Below are 26913 nucleotides of genomic sequence, written 5' to 3' on the forward strand. Positions count from 1 at the left end.
TGAATATTTCCGGCAACGGTAACACGTGATGAGTGCGCAGGGAGGAGGGAGGGACAGAGGGGGGCATGGGCAGGACCAGAGCGATATATAAGGACGAGACATGAAGGCATCTGATTGGTTTTTTCCATTCGCACCGAATGGCAGGGATTGGTCAGAGTTTTTACAGGCCTGCAGCTGCCACAGAGGTCGGATTTTTTTCGTTCCTTTTTCTGAACACATTATGTATTGACTACTCTCAGGATGGAAAGACCATTTCACCCAGTATAACAAGAAGTGTTTCTGAACAGGATTAGTAACTATAGCTTTAAGAACTATTAGTATGTATATGAAAAGCAATACACCAGAATTCATATCTAACCTACATAATATTGAGCCAGTAATTTGTATATAACCTACGTAATTGACCTTTTGCTAAGTCCCGCCCCTCGAATGCAGACTGGCCAATCATAGCGTAGCATCAGCTAGCTCTGAAAAGGGTCTGACAACAACATGACTGTGCTCCATAGACTCGTAGAATCATATCAGATTTTCTTCATTTTCAGGCTGGTCTTGTGGATTTCAAACTAAACATTGTGTCTGGGGCTCATGTATCAATGACATTCCCTGTAACAAGTGTCATGTATCAATGACACTCGTTTCAGGGAATGGTTCCAAGGAGATATATGTTATTTCCCATTCCAAACCCTGAAAAGTGTAAGGTTAGCTCAAGATCTAGTTACTGAAGGCATAGCCTACTGAATGTATACACATACTGCTTTTCCTTTTTAATGATTATAACACTGAATGAAGGCCCATCTTGCTTTACAGAAAACAGTGAAGGGAAGCAGGGAAACTTTGCCAATATTAAACCAGCTGTGTGTCATCGCAGTGTGTGCAGATGAACGGCAGGGGGGGAAGCCCAACACGGTTCATCTGCACACACTGCGATGCCACACAGTTGGTTAAATATTGGCAAAGTTTCCCTTTAAATTTATTGTTTTCTGTCTCGATTGCCAGTAATGTGGTGGCTCAATTTTACACTGTGATCTGTAGCCTATAGTTAGACTTTATCTTTATAACCTGTTTTTGCCACTAAATGAGTCTGACATCCTGGTTATACCCTTTAAAAATATATTGGATGCCATTCTGTCTGCTTCTCCCTGAAATTTATTTTTCAATTTTCCAAAATTTGACAATATTTCTTCAGGGAGTGCGGTTAGTGACAGTGTGGGCTCCATGCTAGCTCTGACAGCTTGACGGATCATCACAAAGGGGGAAGGCTTAACCAAGAGTCTCTTGTTAAGGTTGCGGTCATGTGGTTTATGGTAGTAAAGAAGGAAGTAGTATAAAGAGCAAAAGTCTGCCTCAGGAGGCAGGCTGGGTCAAACAAACACAAAACTTTCCCCCAGGAGACTTATGTTTGTGTCCTGTGTAAAACACTGACTTATGTTAAGGTATGTCGTTACCATGTTTCTTTTCCTAAACCTAACCCAGGGAACCTGACAATGCCATTAGTTTGGTGCTGATTTGTTAGATATTATATATACTGTTAAATGAGGATACATTAACCCGCCCATAACAAGGTCTATAGACTATCTTTAGCAATCAAGTCTCTTCTTGGAAAGAGACATTGCTGTAGACTTTTCCAAATGTTTTTATTTTGGCACTTTGAGCACCACAGGCTGAGTGCTGTCTAGTTCCATTATATACGAGAGCAGGAAAACAGTTCTACAGCCAATATCTTTAACACTCAGCAACTCACACTAAAATAATCTAAATTAATAAACTGCACCAAAGGTATGAGAAAAAAATGTATTTTTGATTGGAGTGAACCTACCCTTTTAGGTATGGATACATAAATACTTACTGTCTAAGTAGAGGGTCTGTAGGGGTAAGGGCCTCCCACAGATCCTCAGCTCACATTCTTGAAAACACATCAAACATGTGCTCCAGCTATATGTTAAACTTTACAATTTATGTAAAGTACTACAAGGTGTTGTTAGCAATAATTAAAAATTACTGGACTGAATCATCAACACATCTCTCAGGCAAATATACCTTGTGGTGCTCATTAATAATGCCTGTGCCTATTAATGAATTTTGTTGACAACCTACAACGACCAGTGTAACAGTATCAGTCAAGCAAACAATCACAAAATCCAACAGCTGAGCGACCACACACATCTCAGGAGTGACTTAACAAAGCTCCATAATGCAGGCAAGTGAAGCCAGATGAAGCCATCCCTCATTGAGAGCGTGTCCCAGGATTACATCCCCTCTTGCTGGGAAGCATTTAATTTCTCCTTTCGGCACAGTGACACTTCAATCTTTTCCCTGTAATTACACATTATTAATGTTATGTAATTTGGCAAGACAGAACCTTGGATGCTGTGACACAGTTATTGACATTAGCTGGCGATGCTTCTTTCCTATGGCTTCAATGAAAAGACCGTGCCTAATTATGGCCCGATTAGGGTTTTTATCTCTGAGGCTGAGTGGTACCGCTGACAGCACATGGACACGACTCCGCAGTCTGTTTCCAGTGCCAGGAAGCTCAGTATTTTCATTATGTTAGACTATATTAGTAATCTCTGTAGAGTAATACATCATGAATCCAGTGGTTGTTGTACAGTAGATGTATAATTTATTAATGTCCCATGTCAGTTTATAATCTAACGACTGAAGAATACTCACCATATAATTGATGTCTGCACAGTGACAGTGGAGTGCCAGTGTAAGCTCCAGGAACTTTGGTCCTTATTCTTCCACAGAAACAAAGACGCAAGTTTTATCATCAAACACTCTCAGGAAAGAAAGAATAAAGTGAAAATGCTCTCCATCTTCAGACTGCAAAATAAATAGTGGAGTGAAAGATGGCATTCTGAGATGTCGTTTCTACCAGTAATGGCTTGGTTGCTCTGACGTCTAAGCTCTCTATTGTAAGGTAATTGAGGTATTATTACATTGTGAAATTGGGTCAGTTTTATCCTGGGAGGAAATAGGCAACAAGACCGCAGACCCTTCTTTTCAGAGAGATTGCCATCTAAGGCACATATAGAGGTTTCAAGAGATGATCGATACTCAGAATCAGAAGTGGTGACTGTAGGTCGTGACCCTTAAGATTATTTCAAAAACCCAATGGTTTCTCTGTGACCTTTTGTAATATATCATTTTGTCATATAAAGTCTTCTTGAATTTTATTTTCATGCCTCGGTGCTTGCAGGTTTTTTTTGTTTTTTTTTTACTGAAGTCACGTTCTCATGCCAATAATAAATGTCTTATATTTAGTTGTCAGGGGAGGGGTGAAAAAAATAGCTATATTTTATATTGTGGCCAGCATGAACAAAGACTGTCAAACAGTGTTGAAAGCATTATAGGATGCTTAACCTTCACACACACATATACATCTAATAAATGGCAGAGAGAACTGCCTTAGAATGAAGAAATAAAGTCTCCAAAACGTTAAATGTACAACAACGTAAACTGTCCAGTGAAACCATGTATCTCAAAACCTGGTGAGCATACTGTATATTTTCTGATAAAATGAAGGATTACGTGCTACAATTTTGGTAAATTCTTTTTTGTTTTCAATCTCTAAACTATTTAAACACTCACTGAATTGTAACAGGACAAGATGTCTTATGTTGCTATAGCCAAATTGTCCAATCAGAAGTCAGAAAATTAAGGCTCCCTACCGTCCATTACTCTTGGTGGGTGATGACATAGATGCCTGTAAAGCAAAGGGTACTGCAATGCTTTGTGATCCCAATCACACTGACATGTTTAGCGCAATGACAGCTGCCTTACTGTTGCTAGGCAACCATGTAATAAGCTGTCTGTCACTTGTGTGTCAGCTGATACTGTGATAATATGGGTTACAGATAACTGTCTCTTATAATGATCAACAGCAGCTACACTAAGACAATCAAAAACAGAATAGTAACTTGACAAGCAAACACTATTGTTCCTCTGCTCCATAAAATGTGGGGTGCACATCAGCAGTGCACAGGATGTTTCAAACCAGAAAAAAGGCCATTTCTGCTGCCAAAATGGTAACCAATGTGTGATCACCAACTAAGTGGATATCTAACAGCTGGAGCCATGAGGGGTGGAGAGTTGATCTGCCCACAGAAAGTTTTGTTAGTGTCAATTTTGTGAATGAGAGACCATTATTAACTTATTGTTGAACACAGTCTAACAGAAGTATTTGAAATGGACACAAGCTCTTAACAACGCATCGTGTGGTGGTGGGCACAACATAAAACTACAAGCAAGCTAGCAAACCAAAAAACAGTGCCAATGGGAAGTCTGATGGTCACAATTTCAAACATTTCATCAACATGGCCAACATTATGAAACATTTGCAAAAAGAAAAGTACCTAGTTAAAGTCATTTACGTAGTTATGTAAAGTCTGTAGAGTCACATAACTACATTGGCCTTTGGTTCACAAACAGCGGTCTCCTGGTTAAAAGTCCATGTTGGTTTGACCTCAGCAGACTTTCTTTCTCTATATGAACAAAAGTTCCTCATTGATTTTGCACCAACATTGTTTTTTTTGTGTTGCCAGCACATAATTTTTTTTTTACACATTTTGTGTCCACCACCAGTTAATGCATTGTTTAGAGTTTAGAGAATTTCTATGAGATATGGTTGAATTGGGTTAAATTCACACTTATATTTCACTATTATTCTGAATATGAAATTATTTTAAGTTTGATATGGGCTATTTCAGATATTCAGAAATAGGCCTTTTTCCACTTTCGCTTTCCAATTAGGACATGTGGGATATGCCGTTATTACTGGGGCTTTCATAGCATTAATGGGTATGTATACAGCCTGTTCAGAATGTGCATCTCAACTGTGGTTTTTATCACAGTTGGCCACACACTGCGTCTTGTCTGTTTATGGTCAGCTCTGTGCAATGTCATGGCTACAGTGTATTCAAACCAACTAGCCAACACCTTGCTAAGTATAAAATCATGCCCTGAAGAAATCCAACATTTCCGATCGCAAGGAGTAACACACTTATTTTCAAACATCATGAATGGCTTAGATGTTAACAGGTTTGTGGATATGCACAAATATCGCAACGTCAGCCTTTTCAAGAGGGTTGATGAAGGCATGAAAGATGGAGGCTGTGTTGGCACAGTCCAATAAGTCCGTTCCCAGAAGAAACTTTGAAAAAAATCCCAAGTTGATGCAAAAGAGACAAAACCAGATAAGCGACTCCAAGCTGTTCCACTGTTCTACATTTTGACATGATAAATGACACATTAGGGAACGTTAATCTGAGTATGCAGGGCTGCGTGTAAACAGGAGTATTAGCAGGAATGTCGTCTTTTTTGAAATAAGGAAAAAAAGAACAGAATATTTTGTGCATGTAAATGTTGTCATTGTTATACATACATAGAAAAATCTGAGAAAAAAATGTCCCCCTTATTATACATATATGAACAATATTTCAGTTAAATCAACAATACTAGCTGATAGTCAGCCAAGAAGGAAACAACTGTGAATGAAATGGTGATTATGAAGCCTGAATGAACCAACTGGTGCTAATCAGCTCATACAAGCGCCACTTCAGTGTTCTGCCTGGACTTACACCATGCTTCAGCCACTTTATAGGATCATTGTTGTTAATTGCTCATATTTTTGTTTGGATATCATTCATATCAGTAATAAATATAATGGACTCACAAATGTAATTTGCAAAAAGGTACAGGTCCCACAGCAGTGTTGTAAAAAGAAGTCCCATGAGGGAAGATACATAAGTGGTGTGAGGATTGTATGCTTATTGAAATTTACCTGTGCAATGGGGAATTGCTAATGACATTTTGGGCATGCTTACTGTTGGTTTCACCTCTAAATAAAATCCTTGAAATCATCCGGTTTAAATAATTATTGGCTTGTTTACAACCTGTCTGATCATTACTTGTGTGTTTTACCCTGAGGGGCTTAACTGTAGCCATGTTACATTACTCTAAGGAGTAGGATATTAATTGTTCAGAGCATCACTCATATAGGACATTAACAGAAATAATGGCCAAAACCATAAAAATAAGACCCTAGTTGTAATAAACCAACATTATCCTTTAACTACAGTGACCCAGCTCAGTATTTTGGATGGTCTACACCTCTTTACTTTGGCTCTGCCTTGCTTTGGCTGGGATATGACCCACTGGCAATTATTTTAAATACACACTTAATGTAACACAGCAATTTCCTGTCTAGCCACACTATTATGAAGCCAAGGATATAAATGTTGCTTTCAAAATGTAACCCTTTACAAACATTTTATTTTACGTAATTGTTTTGATCATGTCAACTCGTGTAACATGATGGCTCGCAGTTATTTTAATGTTACTGTGGCTCACTCACTGGCTGGCTGTATCTGCGCTATATAAATCCAGTGTGAGAAAGCAAGCTCTATTGTTTACTAAAGACTCCAAAGCAAGATTGAAAAGCAAAAGTTGCTTCCACAAGAGTGAGCATGGTGAGAGAGATCTTAAGGTTGCACCCCCACGAAAATAAATATGCTTATTGCTGCCAAAAGATGTCTTTGAGCAACTATTGCAAGGAGATGGCATGTCAGAATAAGACATTAAGCTTTATACAATGGAATGGGAAAAAACAGACACTAGGATATGTCAAAGGTTATCTGTATATCTTTTTAAAGCAGCAATGCACTGTCATTTCCAAGCCCTTGTGGGCCAGAAACAACACATCATCTAACCCTTGAGAGCATCTAAACATGTCTGTGTACTGCAGGGCCAGGGCGGCATGAAATCAGCCACTCTATGTGTAAATGGACTGTCAGATTCACAGGTGACTGGACACTGTCATTTTGAGAGACAAAAAAGAAACCACAGAAACCTTCCCGGCCGAGTGTCAGGCTCACAGCTGAAGTACTTATGTGGCTTTGTTTCTGCATGTTTTTTCATGAACAATTCCAGCAGGATGTCCCTAAAGTTCAAATAATTTACTGAGCAGAAAACATAGCTTCTGTGGTGTGAAAAGAAAGGATATGGGCATGTGGACCTTTACTGCAGCCTGTGTGTTTCTTTGCACTTGCTGAATATTTTGATAATACGTTTTGTGTATAGAGTTTGTATGTGCTGAGGTGAATTTTACTGCCTTGTGCAATTATGGAATTAGTGTAGAATCTTGGAATTTTAAATTGCAGTTTAAAAAAGAAACCAACAAAAAAACTTTGAATTTCAGTTTGTGTTCATGCAGTTGCCGTGTATTATAAAACAAACTATTGACACATTGAACATGCAATATGTATTTTTCTGCCACTAGGGGGTCTCAAACCAAAACAATAACAGAAGATGGAGTTGGATGACGTCACGAAGTAGCGTGGGATCATGGGAGTTGTAGTTATATAACAGATACAGATCCAACGTTCCTCACTCTGTGTAACTGAAACCGACCGTGGCAGTTTTTTTGGCAGAGCGAGCTTCAGCAGCAGAGAAATGCTCATTATATTCACTTTATGTTTCACTTTATGCAAATGGGGTCCGTCGGCCGGTGTAGCAGCCCGAGTCGATCTGGTACCTACACCGGATCGTCAAACTCTGATCTAACTATCAGTAGTAACGTTACTGTATAGGCTGACCAAATGTCCTCTTTTGCCCGGACATGTCCACTTTTCACGTCCCGTCCGGGGCTTTTTTATAAACTGATCATAATGTCCGGTTTTCCGTGTGTTAAAGTCATGGCTCTCTTGTTTAGCGACTGTCTCGCTAACCTCAGTTATTTACACTCTATTCAGAAATGCTATACTTACTTTAGCTGAATGGTTAGCAATCTGCTAGTTATTTGACAAAACTGTTAGTTAATTAGCTTTACAGTTAGCGATGGCTTCTCCTCTCTGCTCTCTCTTGCTCAGTATGTCTTATGTTTAGCTATTCATCTGCCTCTTTTATAAATGCAGTTCATTTACCGACATCAGCTCAGCATTATAGAAACCTATCGTTAGATGTTGTGGTTAACCAGCCTCCGCTCCACACCGCTCCGCAGTGGAGGCCGCTGGCCGGAGCGCTGGTGCCCCGGCGGGCAGCAGTGCTTGCAATACACTGGTGGAAATTATTAATGTTTCGATAACATCAGCCAGATGTTTGCTTACTTGTCTAGTAGAACACACGCGAGGTCGGCGTCAAATTGTAGTCCTAGATTTTCACAAAGTTCTTTCCATCTCAGAAAGGCCACACCAATATTTATCCTGGATTTAGCTCTCTTCTTATCCCAAATGTGACCCGTACGTTTCCGTTTTACCGGGTTGTTTACCAGGACAGCTTCGGTGTCAGAAGGTGCAGCAACCGTCAATGCATAATCATGATCCATGATGACTTAGCTTAGCCTAGCAACAGTAATGTTCATTCTCTGACGTCTCATCCGGTCTGCTGCTTCTTCTTCTCCTTCATTTAATGGCTATGGTAACTGGAGTTACGCCGCCATTGCGACCTAATGACACGGTCTGTAATTGTTATTTCATATTTATCTGGGTTTGAAAAATTGTTGGAAACATTTCTGATAATCAAAGTACACAACTAAACAAAATATATAATATTGGTTTGGTCGTTTTTAGAAATTTTTATGTGGAAAAACTACATATTATACCTTTAAAAAAATTGTTGGAAACATTTCTGATAATCAAAGTACACAACTAAACAAAATATATAATATTGGTTTGGTCGTTTTTAGAAATTTTTATGTGGAAAAACTACATATTATACCTTTAAAGAACTTGAGGAATATTCCAGTCACATTAAACACATAAAACTACCTGGCAAATCAGACACTGAACTTACAATATGTGACTTAGGCCCTGTCCATATGTACAGTACACAGACATTTTTGTAAATCAACATATTCTCACTCCCCATCCATCACATATTGTTGCTTGGTCAGTGGACTTTTGTACTCTAGGTGTCCTGGGTGCCTCTGTCATTGACATCATCAGCCAGCGTGTCAGTTTCTGTCTGTAATGCACCCAAACTCTAACATATTGCACGTATTTTAAAGGCTGTGATCACGTGACCAATGATGGAGTAATCAAATAAGCAGTCCTGAGAGGTCCTGCAAAGAAGTAGGTGCTGGATGGGTAAGAAAATCCCAGACCTTCCCCAGGCACTTTCCCCATACAAAATAAACTTAAAACATTAGTAAAATGCCTCTTTTTTTTTTTTTTTTTTTACAAATATTTCCTTGTGCAACAAACACACAGGTTGGCGTCACTTCTGTTTACATTCAACAATGTTATCAAACACAACGGAGCTAGCTCGCCTCTCCCCCCCTCGCTCTCTGTGATTCTGTCATGAAGGAGCGATAGCTGCTAGTTACCCTGGATTTACACACCTGTTCAAGGGATAGTGCACCCAACATGAAAATTTAACTATTATCTACTCACCCTCATGCCGATGGAGGCTCAGGTGAAGTTTTCGAGTCCTCACAACACTTGCGGAGATCCAAGGGGAGAGGGGCTAGCAACACAACTCCACCTAATGGAGGCTTATGGTGTCCCACATTCAAACATCCAAAAACACATAATTGAAACCACAAAATATCTCCATACTGCTCGTCCGTAGTGATCCAAGTGTCCTGAAGCCCCAACGTAAAAAGCTGTTTGGAAAAACGTCATTTGAACTAACTGCCTCTCTGGACACCGCATTCACGTGTGAGCGCCTGCGCGAGACCGTGAGACATGGGCACCACGTTCATGTGTGTGTGCCTGCTTTCGCTGGTTTTGCACTGGCTGGTTGGTGCAGTCTGGACCCAAATGTTTTTGTTGCCATTTGCAGAGTCTGGGCTGCCTACAGAGACTGGACTTTTTCACAGCATATTCAGAGGACATGTAGCTAGCAGATCATAAGGAGATGTTTGCTGTATGTGACAAAAAGTTTTCAAGCTTAGGATGACTTAGAGAGCCTTTAAGTTTATTATCACTGCACCACTTCACAGATGAACAGAGATGACTGCTGCACCCAGTGTTTTACTCCACCCCAGCATCCGCGATTTACAGCCATCCATAAACTATGGTTTTGAATCAGGACCAGTCAAACCAGCAAATGTTGGGACACTTCCCAGAGTGGGATTGTTGTCGATGAGGAATGGAAGGAAAAGTTAATCATGTTCAGAGCATGACTCATATGTTTTGAGTGAACTTCTTTATCCTTAAGTCAGAGGGGAATCATTGGTGATGAGATTTCTAGTAGATGTTTTGAAACACCGATTAGCCTGTGCACTTTGCTACCTTTGTGACAAGGGGAGGCTACTAAAGAGAGCGACAGCACTGGTTACCACTGAACGCTTGGAGTTGTTTCTGTGGTCTTGTGTGGACAGAGATATTTTGTAAAACGAAGGTCATGTAAACAGATTTTTTCTTTTAATGTTAAGGAAACATATTGATTGATAAAAACACTTTTCCTGTACCACTTCTTTATTTTTATCTTCATTTTACCAGCTGTATTTTTAATAGAAGACCATAATGGAGACCTTTGGTTGTAAGCTACTTTAGCCTGGCCTTTAGTTAAAACATGTTGGTAACATGAACAAGCTTTCATTACACTAGTGGACAGATGCCACTGCACAACACCAGAACTACTTCTCCTCTGTGGCAGTAAATACAACACATGGGCCATAACTATGGGTGCTTAACTAGATATTTAGGGCTGACAACATTATTCTGTGCTGGCACTCATAGACATACACACACTGGAGGTGAGTCAAATTCTAGGAAGGACGCTAGCTGAACTCCAACACAGGTGTCCATACCGCAGCTTTCTCAAACAGCCATAAATATACTTCTAATGACTATCACAGCACCCCTGGCCTTCTCGGAAGACATGTTGAACCAGACGGTGGCTACTCATGCTTAGCTCTGACCATGGATGCCTAGTTATAGCCTAGGTAAAAGTAGGAGTTGCATAAATTGAGACAGACAAGGAGAGGTATGGCAGCATAATTGCAATTTAATTAACACCCCAAAGTGTTATTTCCTGTAATACTGAGACTTCATTTTAGGGTTGTTAAAGGTGAGAATGTTCTCACTTCTCCTAAAATTAGACATGCATTTTAACATTTTTACAACTTTGTTGAAATCTATTAAAACTTTCAACAGTGCTCATGGCAGATGTAAAATGTGAAACTACACAAAGGAAAGGTTTAGAGGATATTGGCCTTATGTAGAAATCTACATTAAGCAGATGCTAATAAAATAATACTTTTTTTCTTTTACTCAGGTTTATATAAATAATAATGTAAAGAATGGGAAGGAGAGAGAGAGAGTGTCAGTGTGTGTGTGTGTGTGTGTGTGTGAGAGAGGGAGAAGGAGGGAGAGGGATATATATATATATATATAGAGAGAGAGAGAGAGAGAGAGAGAGAGAGAGAAGAGATTTATTATAGTATTCTGTACTTTTTAGCTGATTGATATTTCCCTTACCTGTAACTCTCTGGTCTCACACACACCACAGCACAACCTGTAATGTTACAACTGGCTCAGCCATGTTGTTTAGTTAGCTAATATTAGTTAACTACCCAACAAAACTCATTCATTCATCTTCTAACCGGTTCATCCTCTTGAGGGTCACGGGGGGGCTGGTATTTCCAGTAGGTAAGAATGCATCTGTTATGGGAAATCCACTATTGTGTGTTACATGTGTGAAAGGGCAACTTCAGATGTGTGTACCAGGTTGTGTGGACATTGTCCAAAATTCTTATGAAAAAAAAAAGGAAAACATGTTTGCTCTCAAAAGTCTGAGTGGCGGTTTGGGTGCTCCACTTGCTCACATGCCTATCATGGCTCAGACTACGGATGCTGATGCCAGCATGTCAGCATGATACACAGGCCTGTCACCTTTATAGTTTAAGGGCAGCTGGCGGTGTCAGGAGGAAACCCAGCAGGACAACAACAAAAGTTAAGGGGGGTTAAACATTCTAAGTAGGGTCGGGGATGGTGAATGGGTCCAACTACCACTGACTTTCACCCAACTTTACCCTTTGAATATAAAACCAAATCTTGTTATTTTTTTCCTAAACCCAACCATGTGCATGTGTTGGCTAAACGTAACCATGTGCATTTGTTGTTGGAAGAAAAAAACGTCATGGAAAATCCACGATCAAATGTCGATATGCAACAAGGTCGGGATGAGAATGTGTTGGTCTGTAATTTTGGTCTAAACTGAAATATCTCAGTAGCCTGGTCTCATCCCCAGGGCATCAAAAAATGTTGCTGGGGTAGTGTCCCTCAGTGTCACATATGGTCGCACAGTTCACTTATAAGCATCAGTATAAGACGAAACCCTTTCGCATCAATATTAGACAGTTAGAGCATTGGACATAGTATAAAGAGCATGAAAGTCTGCTTCGACTGTGTGGGTGGGAAGATGCATGGGTCCATCAAACACAGGACTTAAACCCATGAGACCGGTGTTTGTGTCACTGTTTGTCTATCATGTCTGTGTCTGTGTCCAAGAAACTGCATCCTCATCGTCTATGAATTCAATGTGTTCCTGCCTACAGGCTTCTTAACTTAGTTCCTCTTTGCTGGAGTCTGTCAATCAGTGCTGTAGTGTGGGCACCTGTCCTCTAGGACTTGAAAGCTCCCTTTGGTGAGCTTTGAAATGAAGACACCTGCCAAATTGTTTGGATATGCCAAATTCAAACATCCGATAGCAACCAAAGCTTTGTCATGAAGACATGTAATAGTCAAAGGCTGAAATGATAAAAACGTGATGTGGTTCTTCAATGTAACATTAGTACCTCGATTTGTATTGAATTAAAAAAGAAGTTCCAAAATAGATGTCAGTGATTGTATTTTTACTTTAAGTGCAGCAGAAATCTAATACTTAAGACAGTGTACGTTTGTGAACAACAGAAACACATCAACTGCCGGAAATTGATACTAGCTTTAGATTGCTATTGAATTTTCTCCTTTTAAATGGTTGGTAAAAACAGGATAGTCCATCATTGAGGAGCTTCATGTGCAGCCCTTGATATTTGCTCTTTGATATTGACCACACAATCAATAGAGCTTTTCTATAGCACAGCTAGTAATATTACTCAATTTTCACAGTTAGGTAATATTAGTCCCGTAAGAGCCTATCTATTGATCTGACCACACACAGAGCTTTTTCTTTTTTTTTTTTTTTTTTTTTTTTTACTATCAGGAGCCCTTCCTGGGATACAATATGGGAACCACAACACCTTCCAGTCAGGATGGCAGCATCAGCTAGTCAGACTCACATGCAGTACATTTGTTTCTTATTATCTCATAGTGTCTGTTGTTTGCCAAAAGTAATTAAGGCTGGACTGAAATCAAAGCAGGGAAATGTTAATCATGGAGAGACAATCAGCTGTAGTTGACTGAGATATAGTGATTAAAAATCTGTTTGAATGAAAACCAAATTTAATATAATCAACCCAATTTGTATGCCCAATTTACATAAAATATGAAAATGTGTTGGCTGCTTCACGTCTAACTGCAGTAGGATGTCTGTCCATCTGCGTCACCATTGTACTGTAGGTTTGTGTGGCATCATGTGATGTTAAATGTAAAGTGAAAATTTTGAACATTCGCAGTGCTATGAAGCACTGGTTTTATTACAGGGTTCTAGTTTGGTTTCATGCTACTCTGCTACATTGCTTTGCATGTTAATTGCTACCAACTGTCGATCAGCAATGTGCCAACACAGGCAGGAAGAAGAGTACTAGCATGAATAAATGCAGGTCAGCAATGCAGGATTTAAAATAGTTGTTTAAATTGGATTTGGACTTGGTAAATAGACTTGCATTTGTATGGTGCCTTTTCTAGACTTCTGACTACTCAAAGAGCTTTTACACTGCATGCCTCGTTCATCCATTCACACACACACTCAAACACAGGTGGCTGAGACTTCCCAGCATATTCTTATTTCAAGAAATGTACAGTTTCTGCTTTTCAATGCATACTGTCTTCATCAAAAAAAAAAAAAAAAAAAAAAAATATATATATATATATATATATATATATACATGTCACATGTACATGTCATACCTCTGCAAAAGGTGCCTTTGTGCGTCAGTGTATGATTGTAACATCGCTGACAAAGCGACAGTATTTGACGAGTTGGGAATGAACACAGGCTGGGCTACCACACAAGGTGCCATCTACTCATCAGTTAAACATTTGCACAAACAAACACACCAATGGGCCACCAGGAGCAATTTGGGGTTCAGTATCCTGCCCAAGGACACATGAACATCTGGAGTCAGGGAGTCAGGGAACTTCCATTTAGTGGACAACCCGCACTGCCTCCTGAGCCACAGCTGCTCTGTATGTGCTTCACAAATGTTTTTAAGCAAGAAAATACATTTAAATGTTTGTTAGACGTCAACATACAATGTGTGTTGGTGATAAACACTGAAAACCACAGAGAACAATTTGATGTAAGTCAGTGTAAATTTTCTTATTCTCAACTGCTGTCTGGTGCGATATAACGGTATTTCAACCTTGTCAGGTGTTCATTAAAATTCACACTGTGCATTTACTTTTCTAAGTACCTAAAAAGAGTCCACATTTTACCAAGAAAAGTTATCTAAAATTATGAATTTCATTAATACATAAAGCCAACAAAAGACAACTTCAAAATAATAAAAAGAAAAAAGGAATATAAATGCATTCTTTGCTGAGATATTTGCAAATATTTTAAAAAGATTAAAGGTTTAAAAGGGATAATGATGTTAGTCTGACTCTAGTCTTTTTCTTCTTCTTTGTGATAAACTAAAGACTTTTTTTGTTATCTCTTTCCACTTTCACTGATAGGTCACATCCGTTGCCCTTCCTTTATCTGGGTAATTTTTTGTTCGAAGTATTGTAAACCTGCACGTGTGGTTAAATTGAGCAAAATGTTTGTTTGCTTAGGAATATCTACAAACACCAAAGTGACTTAAAGCTAGGGTAGACAGAAAAAAGACAGTTTTGCGAAAATACACAACCCTCCTGCAACTCACCCCTTTCTGTCCCAGCCTCTCTACCAGACAACCACGGCCATATGCAAGCACTTTCTATGGTATCCCAGTGTTTCCCATACACTGCTTTATTTAATCTAATATCACTGTGGAGCTGTACACAGCATATTTGCTCACCTCCTCCTTGCCCTGCTCTCTATCTCTCTCTGTTTATCAGACCACAAATGAGACAAAAGTTAGATAGTTTGCCATCCCATGACCCTCCGCCTCTGCTCCCCACCACTGTGGACAGCTTCCCCAGGTGAGGAGCGGGCAGTAGCCCTGCACACTGACCTTTGGTCGGCAGCTGTAGTGGCTTGAATTTGTCCAGCAGAACCCCCCCAAGTGTAGGGTGCCACAGAGGGCTGAAAGCCAGTCGTGGTGCCTAGTCTGACCTGTGTGATGGCAGCAACAGAAAGTTTGCTAATCTGGCGGGTTGTTTCCCTTTACTTGGTTTTAGCCGCTGACTGGGATCCATCTTCAGAGCTGGGGCCCGTTCTGTTCCTGACAAGGTGGCCTGTAATGCCAGGAAGTGAGACAGACGACACAATATTCTTTGAGGCTCTAGCTAATGTTGAACTCAAAGCTACAGGCTGTTAGCAAAAGGCTGCAACATTTTCTCTTCATCTCCAAAATGTTTCACTGATATCAACACACACATTTTGTTATGTTTATTGTGAGATTCCTTTTTAGGCTCTCTTTTTGGGGGGGGGGGGGGGGGGGGGGTTGGTTTGGAGTGTGGGTAGTTGTTGCCAATGCTGGAATAACAGCTTTCCACTGCTGAATCAGGCTTTCACCATATGAAGGGATGCTGATTTTTTTTTTTTTAAAGCCTGAAAACAGAGCCAAGAGAAGGTGCAGAAGTCTACTTTTCTGTCACACCACTTGAATTACAATGCTGTTGTTTATTGAAAGTTTATTGTGGGATTTTTGCTCTATGACAACAAAATAAACCTGCCTACCCCAGCTTTAACAGCAGTGCTTCTGTACCAAAGAGAATCACTGAACTAAATATTTACCTTCCTTTTATTTACCCCCTGCACCATCTGTTGCATGTCTGCCAGCAGAATATCAGAGAAAAGTTATGCACTGATTTTCAAAAGAGACTGGGTAAGATTTCTCTAAAAAAGTGTTTATAACTTCTCAACAGATTCCAGTAACACTCTTAAAGTGTTTGTGTCAGACACACAGTAAGGAAAGGCTAAAACTTCAGTACGGGCCCAATTAAACAAATGATGGTTTTGTTCAAACTTGCCTGATTCTACAGCTGCCATGTGCAGAGGTGGAATGGCAGTCCTATTGGCCACTAAAGAAATAAGGTGTAAATTGATCACCTGGCGTTGTGATAATATCACTAAGAAATGAAAAAAAAGGAAATGCCGAACAGGATCATAGCCAGGATTTTAGTAGTACTGAAGCCATGGACCACCTTTCCCCATTGCATATTTATGTTCCAACATCAAAGCCTTCTTCATACTGCCTGAAATAAAATTCTGGTGGATAAATATTGAATCATTTACTGTATTATATCAGTATATTCTGAGTACCAATGAGTCCATGTCAGTAAGTATATAAAAGTCTCAAAAGTTGGTATTTAATGCTTTCTTTAATTCCTTGATTAAGTATTCCTTGATGTAAATCACGGAATGTTTCTAACTTGGGGCTATATTTTATTATTTTATCCACCTTTTTTTTTTTTTACTTATTGCATTGACAGCTTCATACATTTTGTCAAATGATAAAAAGACTAAAAACTTGTGACCCTTTGCTGCATGTCAGTCCCCACTCTCTCTCTGTCTCCCCATTTCACCCTCTGTCCTGTCAATAAAGGCAAAAAGCCAATAAAAATAATCTAAAAACCTAAAAACCTGAAGACTAAAAACCTGTTTGCAGCTCCCAGAGTATGATTTCTTTAGGGCTGGGTATCAGTACCAGATAAGGCTTCGACTGAAATAACCTGGTGCCACGAAGTATTGAAACATCTCCAATCAAAAAAATACCTGCATTCGATCCTTTTTTATGACGTGGATCTCTCCTGACTCCTTGCTGGATCAGCAAACTTTCTGTTGCTCATGTTTCCAGAGCTTCTCTCCTCAGCCAACAGTCAATTCAGCAACTGCCCGGTTAGCACAAGCTAACATAGCAGCATGCAACACTGATGCTGACAAATAGTCCCTACAAACTTTGTTGCTGCCTTTTTTTTAAGCTGCTCTGCTGCTCTGAGTTCAGTGTCTGCTAACAAAGCTAACAAAGCAGCAGCAGCTAACTTACAACACCACAAAATGACACCGAACTGCCTGACTCCATGTTAAACCCCTAATAACCATTAAGTAACTTTTGCCATGCGATGCTAACAGATAGCCCTGCCACTATAGATAGGAATTGTGCAAATTGGCAGGAAAGCCCAATCAGTCTTTAAAAACAAGATCGGGGAGTGCAGCAAAATGCTGCCTACCTACTTTTGTTTATACAGAATGTGCCTTTTTCAGGGTAATGGGGGGAGTGAGCAAGTAACAAAAGGTGTAGCTCAGCGTGTAACCTAAACAGTGACATGGGAGGGAAGCCGCGACTAGTCAGGTGGCGGTAGTCAGATGGCGATTCTCTCGTAAGTCTGCCTGTTCTTTACCGTTCCCGTCATCTGACGGTTAATGGCCTCTTCGTTTGCGAGTGCAAGGAGGGCACGCAATTCCTTGTCTCCTCAGATGCTCATCTTTACAGTGTCTGTCAGGTTTGCATTTCGCTCTTGCTACGAGCTGCTTGCTAATTCCTGCTATCAGCTGTTTCCTGTTTATCCACCGCCAGTGGGTTGCACGTGCAGCGTCATCAACAGCTCCTCCCACAAGTCATCAACAGCCCCTCCCACTGCCTCTGTCTGTTTAAACTAAAAGGGTTCTGCCCATACGACTACCCTCCGAGGCGGAAAATTGGGCGCCTCAGATCAACCCGCCTTTCCGCCTCTGTGTGTCTAAACGCTCGCAGCTTGCTGGCAAATCGTCCAGACATTCGCGGAAAATCTGGCAGTGTAAAAGGGGCTTATGTGTGCAGCCAGGAGGACTCTCAAAGCTGTCCACAGCACGTTCACTCCAGCAGCAGCAGCAACTACAACACATACAGTTTGTGGTAAAGTCAAGTGTGGTGTTCTGATGATGTAAGCGGTTCAGCATGCCGATTTGCCACCCAAACATTAAAAAAAAATAGTACAAAAAAATAACACTCCATTCACATTGTGGGTATCAAATGAAGTACTCTACTAGTATCCTTCAAGGGTAGTGCTTTTGGTACAAGCGGCATAATTGTTTAAACAATACTCAGCCCTGTCACATACTGATACCCAGCTTGAGTTCTTAACTTCTAATTCTGCCAATTGCAGAGCACTGTAAAAGTAAATGTGTAGAGCCTGCAAGCCATTAGATACAAAGAAAGAAGCGCCTTGGTAGCCAAATAGTTACAGTGCATGCCATATAAGCCTAATGTCCTTAATTTAAATCCAGCTGTTGGACCTCTGATGCATGTCATACCTCCCCCTCTCCCCATTCCAATGTGCCTCTTCAATGCCCACCAATAAAGGAGAAGATACAATTGCACACCAGTGTTTGCGACTGCATAGTAAACGAAAGTGGCATCCACTTTACCTGCCTACCTTAGGTAGGTCTGTCAAGAAAGTGGCGCTATATTTTGGTTCAGCTTCACGGTATTCCACTGGCAGAGAGCTGTGCTCTTAAACTGTAACTATGCCTTTGTGAAGAATCACGTTAACGTCTCTGTTAACCTATGCAGAGAAGGGTGTTGTGGGTCAACCCAGTCTCAATCCCAACTCATCAAATACAGACGCTTGGTCAGTGGTCCTCAGCGTTAGATACTAATGGACAGAGGCACCCTTTATTGGCAGCATGCATTTTTGACGTTCCAAGCAGTTGCCATAGTATATAGAGCAACACATAATCACATGCTTTTGTTGCCTAAACCTAAGAAAGTTAACCTAAAAATTAAGCTTTTCACCTTCGTTTTACATTTATTTTGAAAAGAGACTGCATGCATTTAATGCATGGAAACTGTACATTTCCTGTGAAAACTGAAGTTTAATTTGAAAAGACACAGTGCATGTAGCGTAAATTGACACGTCATCGATGAACATCCAAAACCGGCACCATATTGTGCCTGGAGAGTCATAGTGTGACATGTAGGGCCACTGACCAAGCATCAGTATTTAAAGAGTTGGGAGTGATGGGTAACCACAGGTGGCAACTGTCCCAAATGTGGACTTATTGAACCAACTCTTGCCAGGTCAGAACACCCGTTATACACAGCAATACCTGTTTTTCATACAAGTAAAAAAGAAACAGCCTTGCAAACATCTCCGCCCATACATCTTTGTGTATATGCTGCCCGAAAAGCTTGTTTCCTTCTGAAGTATCCCTCAATCAACCTTTTGTCATTGCAACATATTAAAGTGGTGCATGGTTGCAGACAACTCTCAGGCATATTTAATAATTTAATGAAGCAAATGTTTTTAATCTTGCCATAAATATACAGATAAAATCATCTCCTTGTCTCTATCAGTTGAGAGAAGAACAGTCAATATATGTGAGAGGATGGGTGAGTGCCCCTGTGATAAATTGGAATGAAATGCGAAGCAGCTGGATCCAGACTGACAGCTCCAAGTCAATGAGCAGCCAGGTATAGAAGCGTAATATCTCCTAAGAGTCTATTTTTCTGACTGACAGACAAGTTCACCCAGGTTAGTGTTTTCACAGCGTAAGGTGATTCTTCAAGCGTGCAGAACCAGGATCCTCTAAGGGAAATAAGAAGAGACGATGCTGTCGAGCTGCTTGTTGAGGAATGAACAGACAAACATGAAGAGTAAGATTGAGACATGGATGGTGCAGTTTAGAGAACTTAGACTGACGCATTGACTGACAATCATCGGCAAACTGTTTTGCAACAAAACCACCGCTTTACAAGCTGCATTTCCTCATGTGAGCCGTCTTACACTGTTCATTGGATCGATAAATCCTATTTCTAATGATGTCTATGTGCACTGAATGCTCAAGACGATGCTCAATTTCCCAACAGAAAGTATTTTGTGAATCACAAGGCCTGTCAGAAAATCAGCAGCCACAAAATAACAAAATACTTTAATATGATATATATATATGTATTTGCATATGTACATAAGCTCTTATTCTCTTCCTTTACTTTCCCCTTTACTGTGGTTTTCTTCAGTTTTAAAGTGTAGAGCTGCAAAACATTTTAGCCACCAATGCTGAACTGTAAGAAACAGAATACCTTACAGGTTGAATATCTTTGAAATATTAGAACATATGCTGAATATTGGTGTTTGTGTCTGTGCCACAAGCACTGATATTTTCCATTTATTGACCACCCACAGCAAAAGAGCAAATAACAATATTCTCACAGCCAACTTCAAGCGCACAGGGGCAGAGTGCCTCGTCTTCAAAAGGTAAAGGATCACTTGGAGATGGTTTCATTTACTGTGCTTACTGACAACTAAAAATGTTTCTCATACCAAGCATGACAGATAACTTTATCTAATAAATACAATTATTTTGTTTTAAAATATCTTCTCTCTCGACCTTTTTGTGTAATGACAGTAAATGTATATTTCTTGTAATAACACAACAGTGTATTTTGTTATGACAAGGCATGATTATTCTTATAACAAGTTAAGTTCATAAACTGTGGAGCATGTGCTGAGCACCTCCGTCAGTTTGTGTCTGATTGAATGTATGATTGTCAGGAATAAATCGACTCCCAATGGCAGTATCTGGGTGTGTAAGTCTGACTTTGAGAAACTGGATTTAGTACAATTCCAGTTGGACTAACATGTTTACATGTATTTAAAAGTCTGTTCTAAGTTGGACATTGGTTTTTGCTAATGTCATGTAAACGCATTGACTGCTGATCTGAATAGTTTTGATGTGAAATTCTTTGATGCACAGGTAACTATTTTGCATTTCCATGTCATTTATTTATCACGCCTCTTGGTTTGTAAAGGCCTGAACAAAACAGAACATGGGTCAATAGCATGTTCCCTTTCGGTTTGCAGCAGTAGCCTATTCAAAAACAATGACACATCCTCACTGGTGGTTGTGCAGGGAAGTTGCAAAAACACAAAGTGGTACATGCAGATGCATGGGGTGCATACTGTACATGTCAGTCAAAAGCAAAATAAATACAGAATGAATATAAAAAGCAACATTTTGTGTGTGTGTGTGTGTGTGTGTGTGTGTGTGTGTGTGTGTGTGTGTGTGTGTGTGTGTGCAATTGTAGCACCATTCAAAGCTTTCAAGAGATACTGAGAGTAATGATATATGTCACCAACTCTGTTAAATTGCTCCCAGGGGATCAGTAAAGTCATTAGGATTCATCCTCTGGGGATCTTGACTATATATGTGCAGATATATAAAGTCATTCAATTCTGAGTGATTTTTAAGATATTTCAGTCAAAATCAAAAAAATGTCAACCCCATGTTGGCGCAAGATGTAAGTCAGAGGCTTGGCAAAAAAGAGTTTGTCTTTTGCAGACCATAGATTTGCAAAATGCCATGGCAATCCATCCAGTAGTTTCAATACTTCAGCAGGAAAGAAGACCAAGATCCTACAGCCATGCTAGCGCCCCTGGGGAATTGTGCCTCGCAGTTCTAGAACCTTTGTTCTAAGCCAGAAAGGTTAATCTCATGATGGCACGAGAGAAAAAGTCAGGGGATCACCAAAGTAATTGAGAGTAATCCTCTGGAGACATCTAATATCAATATAAAATGCTATTACAGACCTTCCCACAAATCATAAAGGTCTGATGTGGTCAAGGCAAAAGTAAGAACATCAGCAGGAGTTTGCTTTTTGTTGGTAATTTAATATAACTTGACATAAACTAAAGGTAATCAATGACATAAATAAAGTTTTTTGGATTCTGACACATCTCTAGTAGTTAACTTTGTAGAAGTCTGTTCATAAAATACAGTTAGTTGTAATATGTGGACCGTTTTATTCCTACCTGGCAGATCTCCCTGGTCTGTGCAGACCTGAGGGGCCGGTAAGAAAGGGGGAGGTAGAGATTTATGTGCTGCACTGAGTCAAGAGTCTACTATTTTGGAAAGGCATGAAATTAAGTTTTAAAATTGCAGAACCAGAGAGAAAGCGTTTTTTGCCCAGTAAATCTAGAGGCTACATCTCAAGTGGTCGCCATCAGACAAAATTATTCTTAATCATTCTATTGCTGAGGAAAGTACTCAGGTGATTACTTGGAGCAGATTGCATCATACTTGCACACACAGGCACACACACACACACACACACACACACACACACACACACACACACTACACAGCCTGATCCAGATGCAGCATATATTTTAACAAAGATCACTCTGTCTCTCACTGCTGCCATTTTTTCTTCCGCAAAAATATGCTTACAAATCAAATTGGACCCCTGGTGTACACTGTGTGCATTTCAGCTGCAGTTTTCAGTCCTCTGTCTGACAAAACCAATGTGCTTCCATATTAACCAGTCAGCCACTGTATTGACACTGCACTGTTTTCTCTCTAACATTTATACACTGTTTTTTTTTCACTACTTGGACCTGTAAGAATATGATTGTGCCATGCTATGTGTTCTGTCAAACAGGGCTCAGCAGTTACTGTGGCTGAACTGATGCAAGGAAGACACTGATGCTGATATGGTGCTGATACTTACCTGCACAGCCAGTTTGGACAAGTTGTTAGATCAAATAGCGGAGCACTGATAGTGCGAAAACAATAAAGACAAGCTTAAATATTTGCCTTGATTCAGTGTGAACTGCTTGAGCCTGGCAACCAAAGTTAAACCAATCAGGAAACCAGAAGGTCAGTCAGATGACCAATGACTCAAATGTTGTTATTCATTCATCTTCTAACCACTCTTGAGGGTCGCGGGGGGGGCTGGAGCCTATCCCAGGGAGAACATGCAAACTCCACACAGAAGGGCTCCCACGCCTGGGATCGAACCGGCAACCCTCTTGCTGTGAGGCGAGAGTGCTAACCACCACACCACCGTGCCGCCACAAATGTTGTTATATAGATCTAAATTTAAACATGATTTATCACCTGCATTGTATAGTTCTCACTTCGGATTTACAAAAACCACACTTACACAGTTTCAGAGCAACACTTGGATATTTCCACTTTAACCCTATGGGCCCGAACAACGCATAGTGCGTCCAAATTCACACCTGTTCTTCTCTATTGATTTTCTCCACGTCATAGCAAGAAGCCACGCATATCACATGAAAGCGCAGGAGCAGAGCTTTCCAGGGATATCACACACATCATTGTGCTGTCATCCCATCATGCTATAAATCCAGATTGATTGTCTACAAAATGAAAACCTGATGAATTTCTTTACAATCCATTATACAGATCTTGTTATCAGTCACTTCATATAGTGAGGAATATCGTATCTTACCACGTCTTAGGCTTGCGTGTGTTTCTCCCTGTCTATCCACATTTGTAGTCCGGCTTTCAAGATGCAAATATCTCCATATTGTCCAGTTGACACTCCATCAAACTTTGTATGACAAGACCAGCCACTTCACCTTTGCGCATCCAGACAACTGCAGCCTAATTTTACATGCTGACAGGGCCGTAGTCACCATATACATTGAGGGGGACACGTGCCCCTCCACCAAGGCCCAAAATGTTCCCCCACTATATAACTGAAACTGAAAAACAACAGCAAACTGTTTACTGCAAACAAAGTGGCAAATATTATCTTGGAGGACATCATTGCACTTGGTTGACTATTTTTCTATGATCTTAGATGTAAATATTGCATGTTTCTTTCAGATAAAACACATTTTTGACTTGTCAATGAGTTAATGGAATTTCTTGCAATAATGAAAAAATACTGGCAATCATGTCCACCTGGCACAAACCACATGTTTTGGACAGCTGTGAAGTGACAGAATGTCCCAGCATCATGGTTCTTATATTGCCAGATTCCAGAGACTCTCCCCTCTTCATACTGTATATGGCAGAATATGTCAACTTCCAACCTGCTATGCTGAGATACATGTAAAAATGTAAGAATTTAGGCACACAGATTTGTTGTTTTCATTGATATAAAAATTAATATAAAATACAGGCACATAGAAGGACATGAAATGATGGCAAATCTGGTTAGCCCAGATTGTCCTGAAAAAAAAACAAGATATAGCATGTGTATGTAGTCTTTATAATGACTGTGATATGAGCTTAAAAGTAAAGGCAGTAAAAATGGGAGTTCACGCAGTTAGGTGCAGGAAGGGTTCATATATCTGTTTCAAAGGAAGGAGAGCATCTGTCAATCATTTCTTGACTGGTTAAAGATCAAAGATAGAATTTAAACACACATAACTCTGCAGTGCTGAAATGTATTTCAGTTTTAAACTGCCTTAACAGTACCATCCAGAACATCATCACGTCCCTGGCTGCTCTATAGGAATGGTTTGATTTAGTGGAAGGGGCCTTTGGTAAGTGTTCAAGCTGTGAAGTTCTCTGCATTCAATGATTGGCCTCCATCCCCAAGCTGCGGCAGCTGCTGTTGCTGCTGACATCGTCAGAAGTCCTGATAATCTCCCGGTTATTGAGTCGGCTGTTTTTAGGTGTGTGGTAATTCACTGAGCCTCAGAGATCAAGGATTACAAGCCACTTTGGGCCGCTAGCCAAGCTAAAGAGGCAGACAGGAGGGGAGGGAAAATGAGGCCAGGTAAAGGCCACAGCATGCAATATCCTACAAGACAGAGGGGGAAATATCAACACATATTTGTCATAAATACTTTTATTAGTCCAGCTTTAGTGGCAGCACTTATATAGAGAATTGCAGCCAAGGTAGTAAGTTCATGATTTTATTACTGTTACAAAATAAGTCAAGATTAATTAAATGACTGATCTGAAAACTAGAAATGCAACATTTGCACATTTAGCCTTTTTGATTTATATTCAGACTCACAGAAAGTTATAAAATAGTTTTGACATTTTTGGGAAATGTGCTTGTTGAGAGAATTGAAACCACTCTCATGTTTGTACGATATTAATCGTCATTGTAAAGTAAACATCCTTGGGTACTGGACTGTTAATTGGACAAAACAAGACATTTAAAGACATCACCTCAGCCTCTGGGAAATGATGGGCATTTTTCATTCTTTTAGACATTCCATAGACAAAATAATGGATGGATTAATCAAGAAAATTAAAATTAAGTGATAATGGTGATAATTGTTAGTTCTGTCACTATATTTAAAGAATTGTTTCACCGCTGGAAAGATGGTCTTTACATAAAATTAGTCTGTCTATGCAGTAGAGGACCGAAAAATATTTGATATTGATGCTATGACCAGAATAAACAAAACAAAACAAACAAAAAAACATCTGTGGTGGTGGGCAAATAAAAATGCAGAAGCAACAGCCTGAGAGCCAGTGGATTTTCGTTGGGAGATGAGCAGGGAGCTGGCAAGATGGAGGGAAATTAACCAGATTTCATTTACGCATACTACCCACATCATTATGATACAAAGCTGGTTGAAAATCAGCAAAGTATCCCTTTAACAAAAGCCATTTTCAAGTATTTTAGATTTTGTTTAGACTTCTCTGTTAAATGTTTTTTAAATTTCCAGCACTCATATTGCCTGAAGGGCTCCTAAACAGAAGTGGTGTCTGTTCTGTTTTTACTGGAAGTGTTTTATGTTTTTTTGTGGTTTAGAAAATAAGCATTATACAAAGAAAGCAATTCAAATGAGATTTTTCGTTCTTTTTCCTTTTCCACTGATGATTTTCCTGTTGAGTTCCTTGTTCAGAGATTTGGAATAAAACTCTCTCTGAATACGTTCTTAGGCGAAAAGGAAAAGCTGGAGGTTGACAGCAGAAAATGTCACAACAGGTAGGTATATAGACATATATTAATGCACCAAAGTAGACGGCACTTGAGAAATCACTGGGTTTTAAACTATTGTGGCCACTTGCAGCCACTTTAACGGCAACTTCACTGTGTTTCATGAATTTTTTAGAGCCCACTCACACCCCTTTGTGTCCCATTTATAAGTGTCCAGGTTAATTTGCCCTCTCTCCTTTACACATTGGTCCTTAGCAGATCATTTTTTGTGGCACAAGATGCAGTGAACCTTTGACTTCAATTTCCTGGTGCTGGCAGACGTAAATTAGAAGAATGTTTCAACGGCCAGTACAGCTCCCTGGTCTCCACTGTGAAGGCTGAGATAGAAGCTGAGGGAGGCTGGTGTAGCTACTGAAGGATGACTCTGACCCTTCACCATTTAGTCTGGTCTGGTCTAGCGCTTAGGGTCTGAGACCTTGTCATTTGAAAAGCTTCAGCTGCTCACTAGAAAACAAGAGAAAACTTATAAGCAGTGGTCAATTTATTTATGGAAACCATGATGAAAAATATTTCTTGACACAAACTGTCTGTCACAAAACCAACTGGAAATAGAATAAGGACAAATGCATTGTCATTTTCATAATTATAAGTTTTGTCAATCAAATGAAAAAAAGGAATTTGTGCTGATAGAGAATATCTTAAGGATGAAATAATAATAATAGTGGTGCCTGTAATATCCATTGACTGGAATGTATTTCCTTGATCTGATTATCATGACCCCACCAAATACTGACACTCAAAGTAATGGAAGGGGGCAGTTACAAGAGTTATACTCACCAACATGGGCACTAAACTGGTCTCTTATAAAGAAATCTATATTTCATAAAATTTAAACTATTTTTTTTTTTAAAATGAACACAAACATACCCTGATCAGCCACAACATTAAAATTACTGAGGTGGAGGGAATAACATTGATCATTTCGCTACAGTGTAATGTTCTGCTGGGAAACCCAACTCCTGATATCATGTGGATGCCACTTGACATGCACCACCCACCCAAACACAGTCACAGACCTA

This window comes from Epinephelus fuscoguttatus, linkage group LG2 (assembly GCF_011397635.1).
Source record: "Epinephelus fuscoguttatus linkage group LG2, E.fuscoguttatus.final_Chr_v1".
In the NCBI taxonomy this organism is placed as follows: Eukaryota; Metazoa; Chordata; class Actinopteri; order Perciformes; family Serranidae; genus Epinephelus; species Epinephelus fuscoguttatus.